This window comes from Struthio camelus, chromosome 3 (assembly GCF_040807025.1).
Source record: "Struthio camelus isolate bStrCam1 chromosome 3, bStrCam1.hap1, whole genome shotgun sequence".
Classification (NCBI taxonomy): domain Eukaryota; kingdom Metazoa; phylum Chordata; class Aves; order Struthioniformes; family Struthionidae; genus Struthio; species Struthio camelus.
Genome location: NC_090944.1, coordinates 142,276,263 through 142,296,745, shown reverse-complemented (window position 1 = coordinate 142,296,745; position 20,483 = coordinate 142,276,263). Strand labels below are relative to the sequence as shown.

The 20,483-nt window shown below is 41.8% G+C and overlaps 1 long non-coding RNA gene across 1 annotated transcript in view; it reads left to right on the top strand.

Moving 5' to 3' along the window:
- Positions 1–19,028, top strand: part of LOC138066909 (uncharacterized) — a 229,573-nt gene extending 210,545 nt beyond the window's left edge. The window contains exon 5 of the long non-coding RNA XR_011140604.1: positions 16,841–19,028. This is a non-coding gene — a long non-coding RNA (uncharacterized lncRNA). The remainder of the gene's footprint in view (positions 1–16,840) is intronic.
- The last annotated feature ends 1,455 nt before the right edge of the window (positions 19,029–20,483 follow it).

Genomic DNA, 20,483 nt, shown 5'->3' with positions numbered 1-20,483 from the left:
AAGGGGACGTATGTCATGTTTCCATTGTGGCCAGCTAAGCATGCTTTGCTTTCCACTGATATTGTCCTATATTTAGTGTTTTGACTTTACGTGACCCTGACATTGTGTAGGGGGAGGAGGAGGAAAAAATGTATTGCTGAAGGCTAATCCTATGCATAGCACAGAGACTGTGTCCACTCCAGCCATCTTTTTTCATGGTAATATATTTTGTTAGCAATAAAAGGATTAATTCTAGAAATCAAGCTCTTTGATTTTGATAAGCATAATAAATATCTTAGACAAATTGCTATCCTTTTAAGAATATTAGTAAACAAAGACCTTTGCTCTCCTTTGCTAGGCTTGAGTCCGCTGGTACATGCATTCATACCATCTGCACTGTGCGCTAATACAGCTCCTTGTTGTCTGGTCTTCCTGGGAATGCATTATATAGATTGCAGCTGGTTCAGAATGCAGCTGCCAGGGTCACGACTCACACTAAGATTAATCATTACGCCTGGGTTAGCTTCATTACTTTGACTACCCATTACATTTAGTGGAGATTATGAGATGTTGCTTTTAACTTACAAGGCTTGGGCTAACACCTACTAACCTCAGCAACATGCTTTTATGGTATGTTTCTCTTGGTAAGTCTCGTAGAGCAGTGGAGAGTCTCTCTAGATGTTGTACTTTCAGCTTTAGGAGAAAACCTTACTGTGTTACGTGTATAAAGTGGCGTGGTGTGGGACGCTTTCAAGTCTCTGGGGTTACTCCTCTGATGTGGAATGATTTCTTCCCAGTACATACTGTCAATGCAAAACTTGTTGCCAGAGAAAACAGCATGATGAAGAGGAGGATGAAAACATCATCACCACCCCATACATAATTAACCTTGTAATCTATACCTAGTTTTCTGGATTTATGGCCGTATAATTTGGGTGATAGCCATCCAAAGACATGTGGTTTCCTAGGAAGGAAAGAGAGTTAGTGTGAGTACTTCCACTGCACATGAAACTGAGATCATGAAACAATATGACATTTCCCAACAGAAGCCTACAACATAAATTTAGCTCGCAGAAATGAACAAAAAATGTCCAACTATACTACGTTCCCTGAAGCGAAGCCTCTGAGGTCTTTTCAAGCATAAAGAGGAAAAAGCCAAATGTACAAAAGACGTTTGAAGGACAATTGACTAAATGTGCCTGTGGTATTCCACATCAGAGCTACGAAAAGGAAAGCTGAGGTTACCTTTTTATGTATCATACATACATTAAAAAAAGGTTTTGGTTCCTGCCCATAGGGTCATAGCAAAGGCTATCATTGATAAAGAAAAACGACTGCTCATGTATAGGCTAGAAAGTATGAAAGAAATTATTTACATTATTTGGGGTGCTGTAATTACATTATAATGTTATACAGGCACCTGCCTCACCAACTGCAGAGTCCTAACTACAATGAGAAAAAAACGTAACAGTAGCAGAGAGCCAGTGAGTCTGACAGCTACTGATTTTTAAAAAACAGCCTTTATAAGGGGGGAAATAAATTTTCAGAAGTTTGATTTTGCACAGTACGGAGGGTAGGGCTTCTTTCTCTGGTGAATAAATTCTGCATTCTGGTGAGCATCGCGGCCGAAGGTTAGTTGCGTGCCAGTCTTTGGGAGAAGGTCAAACGTCTTAAGTTTCTGGTAGCAATGGCCTGGATTTATCTCACATTGAAATTAAGCACTTAGCTGAGGTGCTTGCACTAGGAGTCTGCTCACTCTTGGCAGCTCCTTTTGTCAGTGATAGGAAGGACCCTTCCTTGTGCCGGCAGCTGTGCCAGTAGAGGGGTTCGGCCATCCCCTGCAGCGTCTGTTCATTATCAGCGACTTTAAGGTTTAGAAATGAAGCACTTCAGGCTGGTGGCTAAGGCTGAGCCAGAGGAATGAATCCAGGTTGTAGTATAAACGTAGTTCAGACCTACAAAAATCATGCACAGCAAAATCAGTCTTGAATTCGGTTCTCCTTATTAAGTGTTTGAAAACTGCCATGTCTAATCTGCTGGTGTAACAGTGCAGAGAGCATGGAATGGGTAGAAAAGCAGTGCTTTGGACCCTGGAAGCAAACATGTCGTGTGCTCAGTGCAAGAAGAGCAAATCTACGTGAAGCCCTGTTTGCAAGGAGCTATTAGTTAAGCTCCCCTAACCTCCTAAGGACAGTGGGAGTCCTTTAAGGAGGCCAAGAGGGCTCTTGGGGCTCACCTGTGGGGCTGCAGAGCTGCTCAGGAGTCAGAGCCCAGCTGCAAAGCTGGGGGGTGGGGGGGAGAGCAGCACCAGGTGTCTGAGATCTTGCCTAGTTGGGGTACTGATCTTCCTGCTGTGCCTCAGGGTTAACCCAAATGCGGAGGCCTGGGTGAAGGAGAGGAAGGTGCACCTTTGGGAGGTGAGTGTGTAGTAGAGCTATGCTGTCTTGTGTCTTCTCAAATGACTTCTGCCAGTTGAGGGATAGTTCTTGAGGGAAAAAAGGGTCAAAAATAGTACTACCAACCTGCTTGTTGAAGACTGCTAAATTCAGGAAGGGTAAAACCCATGTGGTGCTTTAGTTGCAAGGTAAACCCAATGGTGTGGGGTCATTTCCATCCTGCATCCTATTATCTTATATTTGATTTCTGTTTTTTTTTTTTTTTAATGGTATCAAAATGACTTTGTGCATGACTAACAGTCAGTCACGTTTCTGAATTAGCATTATGTGGTAACATGGCTCCAATAAAACTTGGAGGGCTCTTTGATAAAATAACAACTCTGAAAATGGCAAAGGCAACTGCTTTTTCATGCAGTATGTCTGTTTTGTTTGTTTGTTTTACAAATTCAATATTTGCTTTGATTTCAGTCCTTCAATGCTGCCTGTATTTCTGGGTGCCCAGCACTTCCAGTTTTACTGTACTGACTATTATGTTTTATGTAGTAATATAAAAGGACCTTCTAATTTCAAAGGAAAACTGTCCTCATTTAGGAGCTACACCCTTATTTCCTGCTGTCTTACTCCAGCTGTAACCTCCAGAAACCTGCTCTCTCTATGTTTGGTAGAAGATGCTTCAGTTGAACCCCTCCTTCCTGAAGAAATGGTAGAGGGGAGGGTTCATACCAGTCATTTTTCAAGCCAGCCTATATATACAGGAGGCTTACAGGTGGGAATGTGTGCAGTTGTTAATCTCCACAGAAATATATATTTAGTGTCAAGCCTAAACACAAAGGTAAGGAACAATCTAGACTGTCACCTAAGGGATGTGTGGCAGAAGGCCATGCTGCAGCTCCACCGTCTGTCAGCAGATTTCTATGGAATGAATCTTATTCTGCTGCAGGTTTCTCTGAGGTTTTGCCTGTAAACCTGAGATTTATGGAGTTCTGTGTTTCTGGGGTGAATTACAAGCCTCTGAACCTGAGAAATACATTGGTGTTAACTCGGGCTCCTTACATAAATTTGAACCTCCTTGTTGCTCTTTTGTAGGAGAGGAAGTTGTTTTTTCTCTTTTGGCTGCATGTTAGTTTTGTGTTTAGCTCAGGTTATTTACCCTCCTTCTGTTGTGCCATCATAAATTAATAAAGCAATGGCTTTGCACAGCCAAGAAGCGGTGCACTTTGGCATGATTTAATATGTTCGTTTTGCAGTAGGAAGAAAGGATGCTGTTTATTAGATGATGTTTCTTTAAATCTCTGAAGATTCAGATTTTCTGCTCAGTCCTCACTGGACTTCTTTGTAGGTCACTTATGTGTGATACCCTGATTGCACCCATGATCTGGAGATGTCTGTGTTCAAGTGACCTAAATTGTATTAGGGGAGGGAGGGAAAGGAGGAGGCAGGGAGGGACTAGGGATGGCGGGAACCAGGCTGTGTGAAAACAACGAAATGCAGTGCGGCTTTCTGGATAACGCAGTTCAGCCATTGGACCTGTTTAATAAATAGTCAAAATGTGAAGGAACAGATCAATTCAGGCAGGAAATACAGTTCATGTTTCAGCTAAGACTGTGGGCAGAGGTAAAAACTCGATTAGAGGTACAGCTGTGGAGGTAAAAGAGGCTCTACAATGTGGCGTCTTGCATGGCGTGATTCAGTAAACGAACTTGAATTGGCTGCGTTTATACAAAGTTTATTTGAGAACGAAGGAACGTTCTGGAAGTGATGGTCCCATGAGTGAAGTGATATACCTTTACTAACAGTATGCAGCTGCAATATTCTTAATGGAGCAATTGAGCGTCCTTCCCAGAGAAAGACCTTATCTCATTTATTAATTGTCTTTTGAGTAGTTACAAGTTGATCTGATCTTGGATACGTCTGCAGAGTGGAAATTTTGATGTCACAGGTAGGGAGCGGTTTTAACGTACCACACAGGTAGTTGTGTCCTCAGCAAGGCTCTGTGCTTATTGACTCGCATCTTGCTACGTGTTTCCTATAGCTTTGCTATTGACTGTGTGACTATCCAGACTGAGCTGGAGCCTGAATTAATCACCTGTTACAGCGCACAAAGCAAGCAGTGCCTTCTTTCAAATGCTGGCGAGTGGCATTTAAGCATACCAGCATCAGGATACGTGAGACATTAGCCTGTTGTGCCCATCTGTGGTGTTTCCTCTGCTTGGAAAGTGAGGTAATGATTAAGGGAGCTAGACAGCAAAGCAGGCATGGTTGTAGCAACCTCCCTTCCTGAACCTCGAGAAGGGGCTACTACTGGCTGCAGGATCGAACACCATGCTCTCTGCTCTTCTCCGACCTGTGCTGCCTTGCTACGCTCTGAGCGGAAAAGAGCACAACTTCCCCCTGACACTTGGTTAGAAAACAAGATTAAACAAAACGCCCTGAAGATGAAATATGAAACACAGACTGTTTTGAGCTTCACAGCATAATTTTACGTGACATTTGTTGGGAAAAGTCTATGTTATTGGTTGGTGCAAAGTAGTACTTAATAAAACTACAGTAGCTTCTTGTGCTGCATAGAGATGTCATGGTGGGAACGCAGTTGCGTTGCCTAGGGGCTGGTTCCAGGAGGAGTCCTCGTGTGCCTGTGCCAGTCGGTGGAGGACCAAGATGCACAAGAGGTGTGAAGGGAGGGTGTTCATGTCTTCTGCATAGACAGACGTGCCATCTCTCCTTCATGGTATGATGTCTCCCCTTATCACAGTAAAGCAAGGTACCTTAGGGGTGAAGGGACTTGAGAGATGTAGGCTTGCATGCTCTGAATTGCTCTCCAGAGTCCTCTCTGTCAGTCACGGAGGTATTTTTGGCTTCTAATATTGATCTCTTCTCTCTTTTCCCCCTGCCCTCTTCTACACCAACAGAGGATTTGGCTACCTGTAGCAGAGGACAGAATACCACCCAGCTAACTCTCTGGAGTGTAGCTATTGCACAGCTTCCTGCTGGGAAGCTGAATGGATGGCTTATGCCCTGAAGCAAACTGTATAATGCTCAGAGAACAGAGAATGCTTTTCTTTTGTGTGTGTGTGTGTGTATGTGTCTCTCTCTTTGCTGCTGGAATAAATTACCATGTCCGTGTGCCATGGTTTGGTCTTATCCCTAGATAGGCATCACCAGTAACATGCATTGAGCAAATAATATTGACTTGAAAAGATGCCTCTTGCAGATTCTATGGCTTTGCTACAGATGGAAAAATAACAGCATTTGGGGACTTAATTTTTTTTTTTTTCCAAGATTAACCCCACTGATGCTTGCCTCTCAGCATCCTTCAGCATGATTTTTGTAGGTCATGTGATGCTGCCCTTTAGCCATATGGGCCTGTTAAATGGTCTACCAAGCCCAATATGTAGCATACATGGGGTGAATAAGCCAAGAGAAAAATGAAATGACTTCATCTCTAATATTTCTTTATGTTTTTGCCAGTAAAGGATGCTATTCTTTGTGTTATTTATGTAGTTGACACAATACCTCTAAATCCATGTACAATATTCAGTATAAACACATGATGTTTTTGAGTTGTGTGTATGACCTCCTGTGTCCAGCTGTTTAACTTCTTCAGGAAACTTCTCGCAGGCCAAGATGTGATGTATATGATGTGAAATCCAAGAAGGGTAGACACAGACCTGGAAGAACTGATGAACATGGGTAAAGTCGTCTTATTTTCTCCTTAAGCTGAGATGGCAGTATTTGTGCCGCATAGCTATAGAATGCATAAAGTTAGGAAGTTAAATTTGAGGGGCTGTTACGGAGTGAAAGCTTCCTACCGTTTCCAGCTCTCTAATGCTGCTTGCTGATATTGTAGGAATTGTCAGTTGCTGAGGGAAGTGTTTGTGGGTTCAGTACTTAGATTTGTTTTTTTCTTCAGTTGGAAAAAAAAAAGTCATCTGCAAAAAAGTTTATTTTTCTTCTTTACACACACATGCAGAGGATGATAAGATCTTTCTCCCACCCCCTTTCAAAGTATACTTATGAGGCTTTTCAGTGCTGGGAGGGGGCAGAATACATAATCATCAGCATATAAAGGGGAAAAAATGCCCTCTGAAACATCTGTAATTGCTAGGAGAAATAAAGGAAAGCCTCTGTACTGCTGATGATCCACATAGGTTTAGCAGTCCTGAGTAGTTTTAAGTCAAAAGTTGGCCTAGGTTCAAGTTGCAGCAGCATTAAGCACCTATGCCTCTGTTAATGCTTATTAAGTGTTGCTGGCATGAATAGGTGACCAATAGTTCTATTTTCTTTGTTAGAATTTCATAAAATATATTTTTTTCAGAACTGGGTACGGAATTCCCGCTACAGAAGAGGTGGTGTGGCATGCTTTGCTTAACAGCAGAATAGCTTTAGTTTCTTGAGTTTCCTAATTTTTGTTTTATTTTTCTCATGGAAATGCATATAGATTATTTTCTCTTTGTCTGTTTTCTTTAATTAATGAGCTTGCTTTTGTCTAGATTTTGAAGAATTTACAATGATGTGAAATATCATGTGAAAGGGTTAAAGGAAAAAAGCATAATAGAAAATTTTAAGCTATCATATTTCTGCAAAATAATTTTTTTTTTTTGAGAATGGTAGTATACGTTTCACAAAAAAAAAACAAGTTGCTTAAGAGGTTTCAGATCAGCTGGTTGATCAATATCAAGTATTAGTAACACTATATTAGAAAAGACTTACGCTAGGCATTTAGGCCTCATGATGATGATCATCACTTATTGTATATGATCAAGTGTTAGTATCAACGAATTATTTGGAAGCTATTCTTGATGAATGTTGTTCATATGTATTATATGGCTTGATCTTGCAAACCTTGACTCTTGAGGGTAGTCAGTTGTCTTCAAAGATTTGCAAGAATGGCCCATATGCAATACAACCTCGATTATCCAAATGTCAGGGGAGACGTTGAATAAGTTCCTATAATCGACGTTTTGAATAATGAGGAAATTTTCAGTGCAATTAATAGATGTCAGGGGACACGACCATCTTTCAGATGACGGGGAGTTTTCAGAAAATTTAGATTTTGATGGCAGAGTTTCTAATGTATGTGCTACTGACAGCCTGAAATTGCAGAACATTTGAAATGTACTTATATATCCTTTCATAGTCCTTCCTACGAAATGCTAGATTGGCCTGAGTCCTATTTACTGTGGTGTTGGCATTGCAGGTCAAATTGTCACAAGCGCTTAGCCTAACATTGTGATAATTCTGCTATTAAGAACTAGATTCAAGGGATGCAGCATTAGCTCAATATTGTAATCTTCTGAAATAAAATATTATTTAGAAATACATCGATGTCAAATTTGGAATCTAGTTCTAACAAAAATTGCATAAAAAGCAAAGAGTAAATAAAGCTTAAGGGAGAGCACGAGGAGATAATGAAAAAGAAGAGAGAAATCCAGACTGTTTAGTATGAACTTGAAAGTACCCTAGGGAGCATCAGTTTGTGTCAGAATGACTTCTTGACTTTTTTAAGCTTGGAGTTGGCCAGTCAAAGATGTTTTGAGGCCAAAATTCCGGTTTTGGACTCCTGCATGTCTCTACGCAGCCAACAGAAGGTGCTACGGTGGGAGGCACTCATTTCCGTCTTCCCCAGATGGCTGCACATGAGCACCCAGAGATGCATATGGCTCTGCCGGCTCCCTGGGCAGAGGGCACTGATGGGGTCTCTGACTGCCTGTCCGCAGGTCTGCATCACACTGTGTAGTCGGAGTTTATCTTTAGCAACTCAAACGAGCAATACAGTCTTACCGACTTCTTCAATGTTAATAAGTAGCAGAAACAGAATTGTCAGTCGTAACTGATAGTGCGCTTAGGGTGTTTGGACTTTGGTCCTGAATCAAAATACTAATGTTTGCAGGAAGCTGAACCTGATTCATCAATTTATTTCTGCCTCAAGATGAGCAATCTCTGGTTCCCTAGGAAACCTGGGTCTGTGCACATGCAGCTCAGAATGTGCGCCCTAATGTTTTCCTTCATGTTGAGAGAGTAGAAAGTTTGTCCGAAGAGATCCGATGTGCTTAAAACAGAAGGGAAAATAAATTTGGAAAGTTGCACTATTTAAAAAAAGGAGATAGTGATGATGCTGCCAAAAACCATAAGGATAAGGCAGAAGTAATTCATGAAAATAGAGAAAATGTCCTTGCTGTCTATCTCATCTGTGAATCTGGAGATTTTTATAGTTGCAGAGCCATCTGCTAAATTTCATTTATTGTGCAACTTTGCTACCTCGCCATCATCTGCTTGTTAATCTGCCTTTTTTTTAGGTCTGCTTCTGAAATTCTCAACCTCTGAGCATCTGTCAAATACCTGCCATTGTTTTTGAAACAATAGTATGATATATAAAGACTGCGCAATAAGTCATTTTGCACGATGACCACGTTCATGAGTGGCTAAGCTTTTGCTGAGTAATAAGATGCTCACCTCATGCTTGCCAGTAAACCGTTCCAGCCCACCCTAGCTCTCTGTATTTCTCCCCAACAGAGTAAATAAAACATGATTGGTGCTGCGTACTGTGTCTCAGAAGGTGGCTTGGATGGCAGGGCAGCCTTTGGGGCTGTTCTGACTTGAACAGCAAGTTTGGGCTGTGATTGCCAGAAAAGGACTGATGATTATTAGCACAGACCACTGACCTCAGCAGGAGTCTTACCGTTGACTCAAATGGCTGAGACTTGGACCAGGGTCAGGGACTTCTGGACGCCTGGCCTTAATATGTCACCTTCAGACCTAGCCCATTCTGTTGTAGCCTGCCAGCAACACAGGCCTTGCTGAGAGGACAAGAGAAGGGAAAAAGGAGGGGGAGGGATAAGAACAACGCAAACCCCTCATAAACTAATAACCACCTTCTCGACCGCTGTGTGGAATTCCCCAGATCCAGTGTTCAAATGGGTCATTCTTGATTAGTTGTTCTTAACAACAACAGCAAACCAAATCTAGCTGAAATGCAGAGGCCTGGCAGCCGGCTCTGGGGCTGTGCCTAGGTCATACCTTATACCTTTCCTTTTCCTGCCTTCTCCTAAAGGCAGGCCACCTTATATGACTGAAACCTGAGGGTGGGTTCTGCTTGCTAGATTCATGCAGTCCCGAAGGCATTCTGCCCTGTGGTTCAGCCTCAGGGTTTTGCTTAAACCCCAGGAGGAGAGCCTGGGGTTCTTGACTCCTGGCCTGGCTGAAGCGGGGAGAAAGTCAGTGAAGCCCCAGGAGCTGGGGGAGCGGTGGGTGAAGGTGTGAGGGACTAGGTCTTCTCCTGCCAGATGGCCGCAGTCAGGACCTCGTTACCCTCGTGAGGCTAACCAACACCTTCGTTGCTTCTGCCCTGAGGCTCTCTGTGGTTTGTGGGGGTTTGTTTTTTGTTGTTGTTTTTTGGCATTGGTTTCATTTTGTCTGCTTTAGGTAAATCTCAGTAGCAGCTCAAAGTTGTTTTCTTTGGGGACTTACCATTCTATCTTGATCTATGCTCCTAAATTTAGAGGTTAATCTCTGCAGACTTCCTGTGGGGGAGGCTGGAGCTTCCACTCTGAAACCTGCTCTGACAGGACTAACCCTCGGCATTCTGAATCGCACTCTGTCTGAGCCTTTTTCTCTCTTGATTATGTATGGGACTAAGGAGACTGTATTTCTAATTTAGGCGGTTACAGATGAGGTACCACAAGATGGATGAGCTGATCTAATAGCCTGCTGATACTTCCTGGCCATGTGTTCCTGCTGTTTCTCTTGCTTCAGCTTGGGTGCTTGTGCTAAAAAGGCAGGAAACGGAGCAGCAAAGACGCCCTGAGCACTCCGACTGGGATGAGGAGAGCAGACCCTATGGCAGAAGGAGGGTCCCCCTGTATCCTATAGGGTAGGAACACTAGTCAGCAACTGTCATCCTTGGTATCCTCCTGGGGTAGGACTTCTCCTTTACCTGAGTCTAAGAACTGTGAAGTGATGTTTTTGCCGTTTTAACAGCAACGGCACCAAGATTTGGCACTGCATCCCTAATGCTCCCAGGGCCTGTATGTGCAGCCTGGGAGCCAAAAGACATGCAATAGGGTTGGCAGTGCTCCTGAGATAGGAATGAGGATGTCTCTCTCTTGCAGGAATGCATCTAAGTTACTGAGGAACGGTCAAAAATGCATCATTGCTCTTTTCTAGGACAGGTCCCCTGGTGCCTGAGGTGTGTCTATCAGCATGGGAAGTGCAATTAGATGTGCTGCTGGTCTGAGAGGAGGAGAAAAAGCATTGCTGCCCATAGATAGCCTCTTAAAATCATCCTGGCCGTAGTTACGGTCAGTTAAATCCAATAATAATTCTATAAAGTTAATAAAATGGAAACCCCTCAGTAAAGTCAATACTAAGATGTGCCTCTTTCCTGACATGTAGAAACCAAATCCCTACAGCAGAAAGACTAGAGCTGCCCCTCTTATCTAGCACCTTCCCCAATTAATAATAATTAATAATGGAGCAGGTAGCAAAGTAAGAATTTTTATGGAGAAAGTATATTGGATAGAAACTATTTCCCCCACCCCTCACAGCAGCAGTCTGACTCAGCAGTTTCCTGCTCTTGAGCCTAAAGTGGCTGGTGCGATGAGGGAGTTGGGACCTGAGCTATTGTAAAAAACATCGAGAGGGGAGAGTCCAAGTAGCAGTAAAGTTTTCTTCATCTGAAGAAGTGATATAATCTTTTCCACGTCTGTCTTTGGAGGCACAAACTGCGTAGGTGATTGGGCCAGAAAGGGAGAATTTGAATTCTGCAATTAATATGAAATGAAATAAAATGAAATCAATGATTTTGAAGGTTATCCTCTTGTTTGACCAAACTAGCGCGTGTGCATATGGCTCAGCAGGGAACGAATCATGCTATGGATTAATTTTGGGCTATGCAGTTAGGGTCTGACAAATCCATCCAGCCCCATGCTGTGGAACGTGTGGACAAGGTTCAAGTTTGTACTGATGAAAATGGAAACCTGTTGCTGTACTGACTTCACAGTTTGTTTTCACATGTGGCGTGTTGTCGATCTGGTATGTCTATTTTATTTATAGCTATATAAATATATTAAAGAAAAAAAAAGCTGGTTGGTGATTTTAACATCAATATTGTGTTTTCAACAGAAAATGGCTCTTTAGTCAACAAAGGCTGTTGGCAGGATTTTTTCGTTTTCATCCAAAATGTTTGGTTTTAATGAAATACTGGAAGGTGAAGATCCAGAGCCCTCCTCTCTCTCCTCCTCCTTCCTCCCCCCTGTAAAATCATGAAGAACTTGATACGCTTGTTAACAAACTGGATTTTGTTTTAAAAACCACTTTGAGTGAAAGTATATCACAGCTGACTGAAACTTACTTGCATTGTATATGTGTTGTTATGCATTTTGTCTGCTAAGACCCTCAAAAAGAAGTCCTTTGGCATTAGGAGGGAAGACTAGATTTGCAAGGAGGATGGTGGGTGTTTTTGGATTTTTTGTTTTCAAGATTTGGGATTAAAAAAACCTCCACCCTAGCAAATTCGTCAATATTCTGATTAGAGCAGGCAGCCTGTCTTTGAAATTCTGAATTGCAAATGGTGTTCCCTGTCTGCTTAGGGAAAGCGAGGGGCCCACCTCAGCGTTTGCTCTGAGGTTGATGCACCAACAGGCAGGCCTTTGTCTGTGGGTTTTTTTTTTTTATTAGTTAGAATAAGCAGTTAAATAACCAAGATTAAACAATCGGATCATGATGGAGTAACACTAGCTGGGGGGACCGAGGTGGAGAGGATTCCAGATGTGATTAGCCTGCCCTGCAGGGGAAGCAGTGAGGTGGGCCTCCATTTTCCTCGGTAAAGGGAATGTTTCTTGGGCCATTCTAGGCAGGGATCCTGAGCCTGCGTCTTCACAAAGATGTTGCAAATCCCTGATGACGAAGAATAGATTGTATTCCAGACTTGAGCCAAAATTGTCTCCCTGATGAAATTGGTGATTTTGCCAGAACACACAACATTCTGCTATGGCTTTGAATAGTTTTCGGGGTTTTTTTTGTAAATGCCGAGGAGTAGTTAGAGCATCCTGGTAGGAGGATATCGCCTTTGGAGAGGGAAGGCAGGGAGAGCTCTGCTGAAGCCCAGTTCAGGGGACAGTTCCTGCTCCTGCTGAAACAAATGGCAAAACTTCCCCTTGTCTCAGTGGGAGCTAAAAATCGCCACGAAATTACACGTTTCCTCATTCAGTGCAAGTAAAGAGTTGTTTAAGTATGTTTTACATGATTGACTTTGTCGAATGTTCACATACAAGCATGTATTCATGGATATGGGAGACTATGTTAAAAACTGGAAGTAGAAAGAAGACTTTTTGGATTAAAATTATCTATTTTCTCTCAGTTTATTTAGAAATCCAAATAATAACCTTGTTTGAGTACAAGTTCATAAGGAGCTGGCAAATTCTCTTTCACTGTTTCAAGACCAATGCTGAGAATGGTGTATTTTTGTTTTATGTTGTTGTTTTTCATTATCAAGCAGTTCAAGCTGTCTTTACAGAAGTGTCTAGGTGCCAAAATAACCGTGTAAAATCTGGCCCTGAAACACTACAATAAACTTTCCCCAAATGCTGCATTCAAATAGTTTTCCGGTCTGTGTGATGGAAGAACCATTACACAGACATCACAAATTAGCTGTAAGCAGTGCTAGTGTCTGCCTAGTTACTGCATAAGAAAAATGAAATGGACATAGGGCACCAAGTTACTATTGGTGAAGAAATAAAATGTCAAGTTAGGGTAGATGATAATCTTAAAACCTTTCCTCACTGATCAGTCTTGAGCACTCAGGCTAATAGTGCAAATAGGCTTAAGCATCTTCTAAGGTGGCATCACAAGCATACGGCTTTGAGGGAGTGAACGTAAAGGTGACTTTTGTGTCCAGATGAGTTTAAATACATCTTCTAGAAATGATCGAAACTGACAACTTTTACACCTTTTCATTTAATTTTTTATTTACTCAACTCTGCTTAATTTGAAGATTACATTGGTGTAACTTGCAGTCCAGCAGGCCTGGAGAAACGTGTAGAGGAAAGCAGAAGCTGATACAAGTTAGAACAACCTCAGTCTATTCCTGTCTCAGTGACTGTCCTTCTTTTTCTCCCCAACGTTTGTGTAAAAGACACTGAACCTTAGTGTAAATTTGTTTCCCTTTTCCTGGAGTGTAGAGGAGTCTTTTCAGTTAATTGCTGAACCACTCAGAGGTGCCAAGGTATGGTACTATACCCAAATGTTCTTCCCTTTCTTAAAAAAAAAAAAAAAAAAAAAAAAAGCCCAAAACAAAAAAACCCTGCATAGTCTTGGAAGAGTCGATGGAAGAAACCTTGTGTTTAGCAAATTCTTTTTAAGGGATCTGATCTCTGCTGAAGTCTTTCATTTGCATTTGCTGCTCTGTGTGCATTTATCTGTGGCTTGATCCAAAGCTTGCTGTGAATCTTTATGGGCTTTTTGTTAGTGCTTTTAGAAAACTTATTTTGACTTCCACTATTAAGACGCTTTCCTAGGCTGATCTGGGATTAAACCAAGTCAGGGAAAGCACTTTACTTCTGTCACCTGCAAGGGAAAAAACGTAGTCATTCTCTTCAACTTCTCAACCCTCACTTCCAAAATCCTTCCCTGCTACACCGAGTGTCTGACAGTTTTCCTTAACAGAGAGGTGACGCTCCTCTAGTGAACAGCACCAGATCATAGCTCAGATGATGGGGCAGCTTTGTCCATCGGGGATTACACAGAGGAGCGCAGTGGTCCTGGGAAGGAGGACTGCAGAGTGAAAATGGGAGCGGGTCCCAAAGAGAGGGCTATCTTGGCAGACCTGTTCAGTAAAGCACAAAAAATGAGGCTTAGCGATACTCACCTCAACTGACTTTCAAAACATCTGTGGCCCTTTTGGCAGTGGGGCTTTCCCAGATAAATCCCCGATGTGCTTTTTGAAAAACATACCCCTTGTTGCTACAAGTCCTCTGAAAGCATTTTGGCAGCATACAGGGTATTTCAGGGCTGGGCCAGATGTGAGGAAAAATGAAAAGGCTGCTACAGGTGGCAAGAGGGTATTTTTACAGAGGAAGAGGTCAACAACTTAAAGCAGAAAAAACTTGTGCAGAGCAAAACAAAATATCTCCCAGGCGAGCCAGACCTCTTTTATGTGGACCTTGAGCAGCGGTTTCTCTTGCAAATGAGAAGGGCAGTATCTCTGAGGCTGTTGCCCTGCATTTGAAGGCCCAAATAAGAACTTAATTTTGGAAGTGTACAAGCTACAGATGACTCATTTGCAGTTTACTTTTTTACCTGCTTATTTTCACCAAAGTATTTCAGAGACTAGAATGCCCCCAAGCCTTGCAGAAGACTAAGCAGCTCTGATAACACACGAGATCGTGACAGTAACGAGGTAATTTTTCTTTTCCTGACTTACTCTCTATTTCTAGAGCTTCCAAAACAAATATCTAGGTTAAGAAAGCAAACAAAAACCCCAATCCCAGGCCCCACAGGTAAAATCTCTTTCATATTTTTATTACTACTTTAATAACAATGTCCCCCACATCTGTGGCTTTAATGAGGCTTGGAAAAAAAAGTAGGAAAATATCAATATGCTTTGCAATCTGAATATTAAAGCATTTTGTTTGTTTGTTTTAAGTTGGTCTGGAACCTGTTGAAGTTCATGAGTCCTTCCAGTGAGTTTTGGGGAGAGGGGAAGAGGGAGCAGAAATGTGGGAGGGGTGAGAGGGGCTTTTGCAAGGCAAGCTGCATTAGAGCCTACCTGAGGAGGACAGGCTTGCGCTGCCTGCTTTCCCGTAAGTTTGCCTCCTTAGGCAGAGCAGAAGGGCCCCCCGAAATGCGAAAAAGTCAGCTTTGTAATCAACGGCAGTCTCACCTGTTCTTTTCTCTGACCCTTCCTTGTTTGGATGCTTGGAAAAAAAAAAAAAAGACAGTTTTTTCCTTATTGTTATCTATGTCTTGAGTTACAGCCAGCAACTGCTTGCATAATTTAACTGATGGAAATAATCACCCAAACTGTGATGACTTTGAAACAAAAACAAAAAGGCGTTACTTATTTTAATGGCTTTGTCCTTAAAGCCTTAGGTATGATTTTCCCGCCCTGTCCCTTTTGCTAACCGAAATAAATATGGATGCTTCTGTCTCAAAACAGAGACCCAAGTACCAAATTGTTGAACAGATTTCTCCCTTGAAAATGCCACTGTCACTTGAAAATGCTGTGTGTGCAATACAGCTGTCTGACTTCTCAGGATTACAAAGAGACAAGACCACGTGAAGCCTATAAACAAGCTTGTAACTTGATGTTTAAGATTTCAATGTTTATTTCAAATGTTTTGAGACTTTCCTTTGCTGTAATCTGTGTTTGCCTGCAAAAACTCCCACCCTTCAAGTGATCATATTGAATTTTGTAGCTTTTGTCATCACTTCTGTTCACACGCTCTTCCATGAGTCTGAATAATGCAGTATGTTTTTAGTGTCAAACTTGTTCCTGCTTTTTAGTCTTTTATTTACTTTTTTTCCTACCACACACTTTTATTTTTCCCCCTTCTTTTTAGTCCTTCATAGTGATAGTCCTTTGTAGTGAGTCTTTTTGTTTTTTACCATCTCTTCCTCAGATGTGGGCTTCTGAGATTCCTGTTCTGAACTGTTGCTGAGACATGTGCTTTTAACGCATTCTTGTTATCATTAAAACAATCCTTTGTGGCTAATTCAGTAAAGAGGAGGAAGTGACCGGCTGCTCTTGGTGTTGATGAATATGATGACTTTATCAGTTTGTCATCTGGCATTACCATTGTTGTTGTCTTCAGCTGGTGTTCATTTGAGTTTATGATCTTACAGAGGTATCAATATGTGATGGTTTTACTCAAGTTTGGCTAGAAGAGATCTTTCAGTAGAATAATAAACTGTCTTTGTTTCAGCTCTGTGTATATTGCAACACCGGCTTGTGATGTTGTGATGAAAATTCGTAGTCCAAACAATTTGGTTCAGATCAGTGGTTGCAGAGCAAACCTCCAAGGAATATTTATGAACAGATGACACCCTTACCCAAACCAGATCAGCACATGAGGAGGCCTTTTGCTCCTGGAGGTGCAATTTTTATAGAGTGAGATGAAGATGCATTTAATACTCATGTCCTCTAGTCAGTAGGAGTCAGAATTTCAGGGGATTTGAGCCTTGGCCACTGTATTTCCCTAAGAATATGGCACAGTACTTAGGTCCTGTCTTAAACTGGAGTTGACCTTCCAGCCTCAGTCAGAGTGGTGTTGAGAGGCATTAGACAGCTGCTATGTTCCACACAACAGAGCTGGCCACTCTTCTCAGTAATGTCAGCAATTTAGCTCAACGCTTTCAGAGAGAAAGTGCAAAAAAAAAAAAAAAAATCATCAGTGCAGTGTAAGACATAATCAGCATGCATCTTTTTAATATAAATAAGTAGAACTTTCTTTTTCTTTCTTCTCTTATAGGTCTTATATGTCCCTGCTGAAAAAGGGAAGCCTGAAAGTTACTGTCTTCCTCAAATTTTCCAACTACTGCTGCTGGCAAGGCAAGACAGAGTAGGCCCCTGCTCTGAGATGATGAGTACTAACTCTGAAATGGTACATTTGCGGGTTTTGATATGTTCAGCATCATCTTAGCATGGATATGGCCCTGTGGATCCGCTGAAGAAGCGAAGAGTAATTACTGCTGTGCAAGATGATGCAACGCTGCAGGGGGTCTCCACGGGCCTTGCTTTAGGCATTTGAACAGATGGAAGTGGGCTGCCAGGCTCTGTGTGGCTGAAGGAGCTTGAGAGAAGCTTTTCTGTATGGCAGTGCAGAGTGTGATACGGTTAGCTGCCCAGTTTGGTACCTGTTGGTGTATAAAGCCAGGACCTCTGCATTAATCCCTTAAGTCTCAAACTGTGCCAGGATGCAAGACCTCAGGAATGTGAAATGTATAATTTCCTAGTGCGGCTGAGCTAAACACACTTACCATTGCAGATTATCCCCCAGAAAATGATGCAGTCATCAGCATAGGTGAGTGTTGTACTTTTCTGTGCTTTTGGGCACTACCTGTAGGTGAGAAGGGCCTTAGGGTGACCACAGCTGTTCACCCAGCTTGGTGGTGCTGGTGAGAACCACCTGCAGTGTGCAGCATCCTTCCCGTGTATTGCCTCTTTCTCCCCACCACTGCTCCTGTCTCCTTTCCTCCCATGAGATGAAAACTGGTCTCTGCTTTGAATATCGGAATTCCAGGGAGGGGACAAAGTAAACCATATTGAACTTGTATGTGTATTTCAGTAAAGTCTGGAGATGAACTATATGCTAGTGCAGCAAACACAAATTGCCAATACAAGTGTGGCCGTGCACGGTGGATGATGGAATCTTGACTTCGTTAATGCTGGCTTCTCTGCTTTCAAATGGAGAGCAGAAAAGGGCCTGGAGGAGGGCAGGGAGGTGGTAGCCCTGAGAGATGTGTCACATGCAAGCGTGGTACATCCAGGTAACTGACTGTTCCTTCTTGTGGTCAGGATAATTCTCATCTTGCCACATGCACCCATCTAAATGCAACAGAGCTCCTTTCTGGGCCATGCTTTTCTGGGGTGGAAGAGGAGAAAAGTTGGCAGTCTGAGCATGGCCAGTCTAGTGATAAGTACAGCCCCAAGAGAAGAGGGTGAGGAGGCGGAGCCTGCGAGAGGCGCTTTTCAACGACCAACATAGAGTCCCTGCTTGTGTCAGGGCTTGCCCAGTCTTGTGAAGAATGATCTTTCAGTCACTTCTTCATGAAACTGAAGAAAAGCAGCTTGCACAGCCCAGTCTTCTATCTCAAATGAGAGAGTAAAATCACCCCCCAGAGGAAGGAAAATAAAGGGCATATAACCAAAACATTGCAGAACCTGTACTTGATTCCTACTTGCATTGCACTGATGGTGGTAGGCCAGTACCTACAATAAGAACGTCCCCATTATCTTCTTCCAAGGCAACTAAAGTGTGGAAAGGTGATATAAGGTTGAGAGTTGGAGTGTGGTCAAAAGTTAATCACAGGCTGTGTTAGAATGTTACTTTCTATAGCTAGTTATCGTTATCTTTGCTGCCAAATATCTGTTGCCTTGTAAATGTGAGGTAACTTGTCGCAACCACATTACCATGAGGTAAGAGCATATATATAGAGAGGTTTGCAGCTTAGCTCATCTGGTGGTAACTCGTACACCTCCTTACATACTGATATATGAAATGGATTCATTCCAGCTAAAAGGTGCAAATTGAAATGAAAAACTTCTAATTCATTGACTTTCAGCAAATTGGAGTAATTATAGCGTAAACAGGCAAAATATCAAGAGTGACTTCATTTTTGTTTATAATTCTGAAGAGTTTACACGTTTTCAAGAAAGACTTACGTGAAAACTACAGATAAGTAAATAAACGGAGTGAGTATATGATTGATGTTTTTAAAACAGTAAATGCTTCCCATTTGTAACATTCCTGAAACAGGTTGGCCAGGCAAGCCATGTTTTTCTTCCTGCTTTACAAGGCTGTCTGTGTTTTGTTTATTTACTATACAATTTTTTTAATGTTAAATGCCTCCTTTTCTGTTTAATCCACAGGAGAATTTTGGTCACTGGCAAGATCATTACATTGTATTAATAGATTCTTAATTAAAAGTTTATAACAAAATATCTATGATAAATTATTGTATGTGTAATTAAAAGGAATGAACAGGTTGAATAATGACGAAGTATAAAATGAAATTACCTGTATGAGTGAGTCCAAATGTAATAATGTTAAAAAAGGACCTGCGTAGGCAGCTTTTTACTTTTTCAAGATACTGCAGGTTACAACTAACAATGCAACGGGTTTATCCTGTGATCAGAGTAACTTAATATTGTCTGCTTACTGTTGTTCTCATCTGTTGCTGCTCACCTCGTACTATGTCCTGAACAGTGAAAACCTGCTGTTTCTATCTGGCGTTTCTGCAGGTTATAATCCTAGCGGAGATGCAGTGGCCCTAAGGAGTTGGCACCAAGACACAGTCTTTACTCCTGATACCCCAGCAGTAGGGACTGAGGGTGGTTGCTCTTTGAGAAATGAGGAGCCTAGAGAAGAGGAGCAGTTGCTCTCAGTCCAGTTGCTAGTGGCCACACCGTAAAAAAAAAAAATCTTCACGCTTTGCATAAAGCGATGATTTTGGTGGTAACTAAGTGCTGGTTTTGCAGGACAAAAGCCCACCTGTGAATTAAGTGCTTCCATGCTGTCCGGAGGGTGGGCCCACACAGACAGGACTGCAGGATAGGCCTTCCAGTTTGAAGGAGCAACAGAGAAGTTCATCTGGTGGTTGTTTCCAGTAAGGCAGTGAAAATTGATCAACCCTGTGCTGACTAGACTGGAAGTAGTTAAATGCAGGTAAACGGAGAGCGTGTCAAACATCTAAATATACAATAAGTAACTAGCTAACTAAAAAGTTTGAGGGAGAAGATATCTTCTAACAAAGTTTAGTAACTAATAAGTCACCACTTCAAGTTAGACTAATCATGTTTAGTATGGCTCCATCTGGATAAAATTTTTAACGTGACACTTTTCTGGGGTCAGGAATATGGTAACAGATTTGGTAACAAATCTATTCACCGATCTATTGATGTCCCCAATGTTCTCACTAGAAAAAGAAAAAATACTTGAGTACTGGTTTGCTATCCTTCTTGAAGTGCTTCTAGCTGTTTGAAATTACCTTTCATTTCAAAACGTTCAGCTGAAAAAAAAATTGAGTAGCTCAGAAGCAGTTCAGTTTTGTGGGAATCATACGTCTTAATCCAAAACAATGGGAGTGATCCTGATTTATTTGGGCAACTCAGGATCTTGGCTTTCTTCAGATAGAAACTAAGTGAATGTTTGAAACAAGTGAATATTTACTTTTATTTATCTCTAAGTAGCAGCATCCTGTGCTATGTGTTCCTGTCAATCAATGCAGGCTTTCAGTCACTTAGTTCCACTGTGCGGTTCTTGTTGTTTAATTAAAAAAAAAAAAACAAAGAATAAAAAAAGACTATTATTAATAGACTATTGTTCTGTGTAAGTTAGCTCAGGTATCTTTTCAGCTTTTAATTAAAAATTGACATCTGTCTGTCTTTTTGCG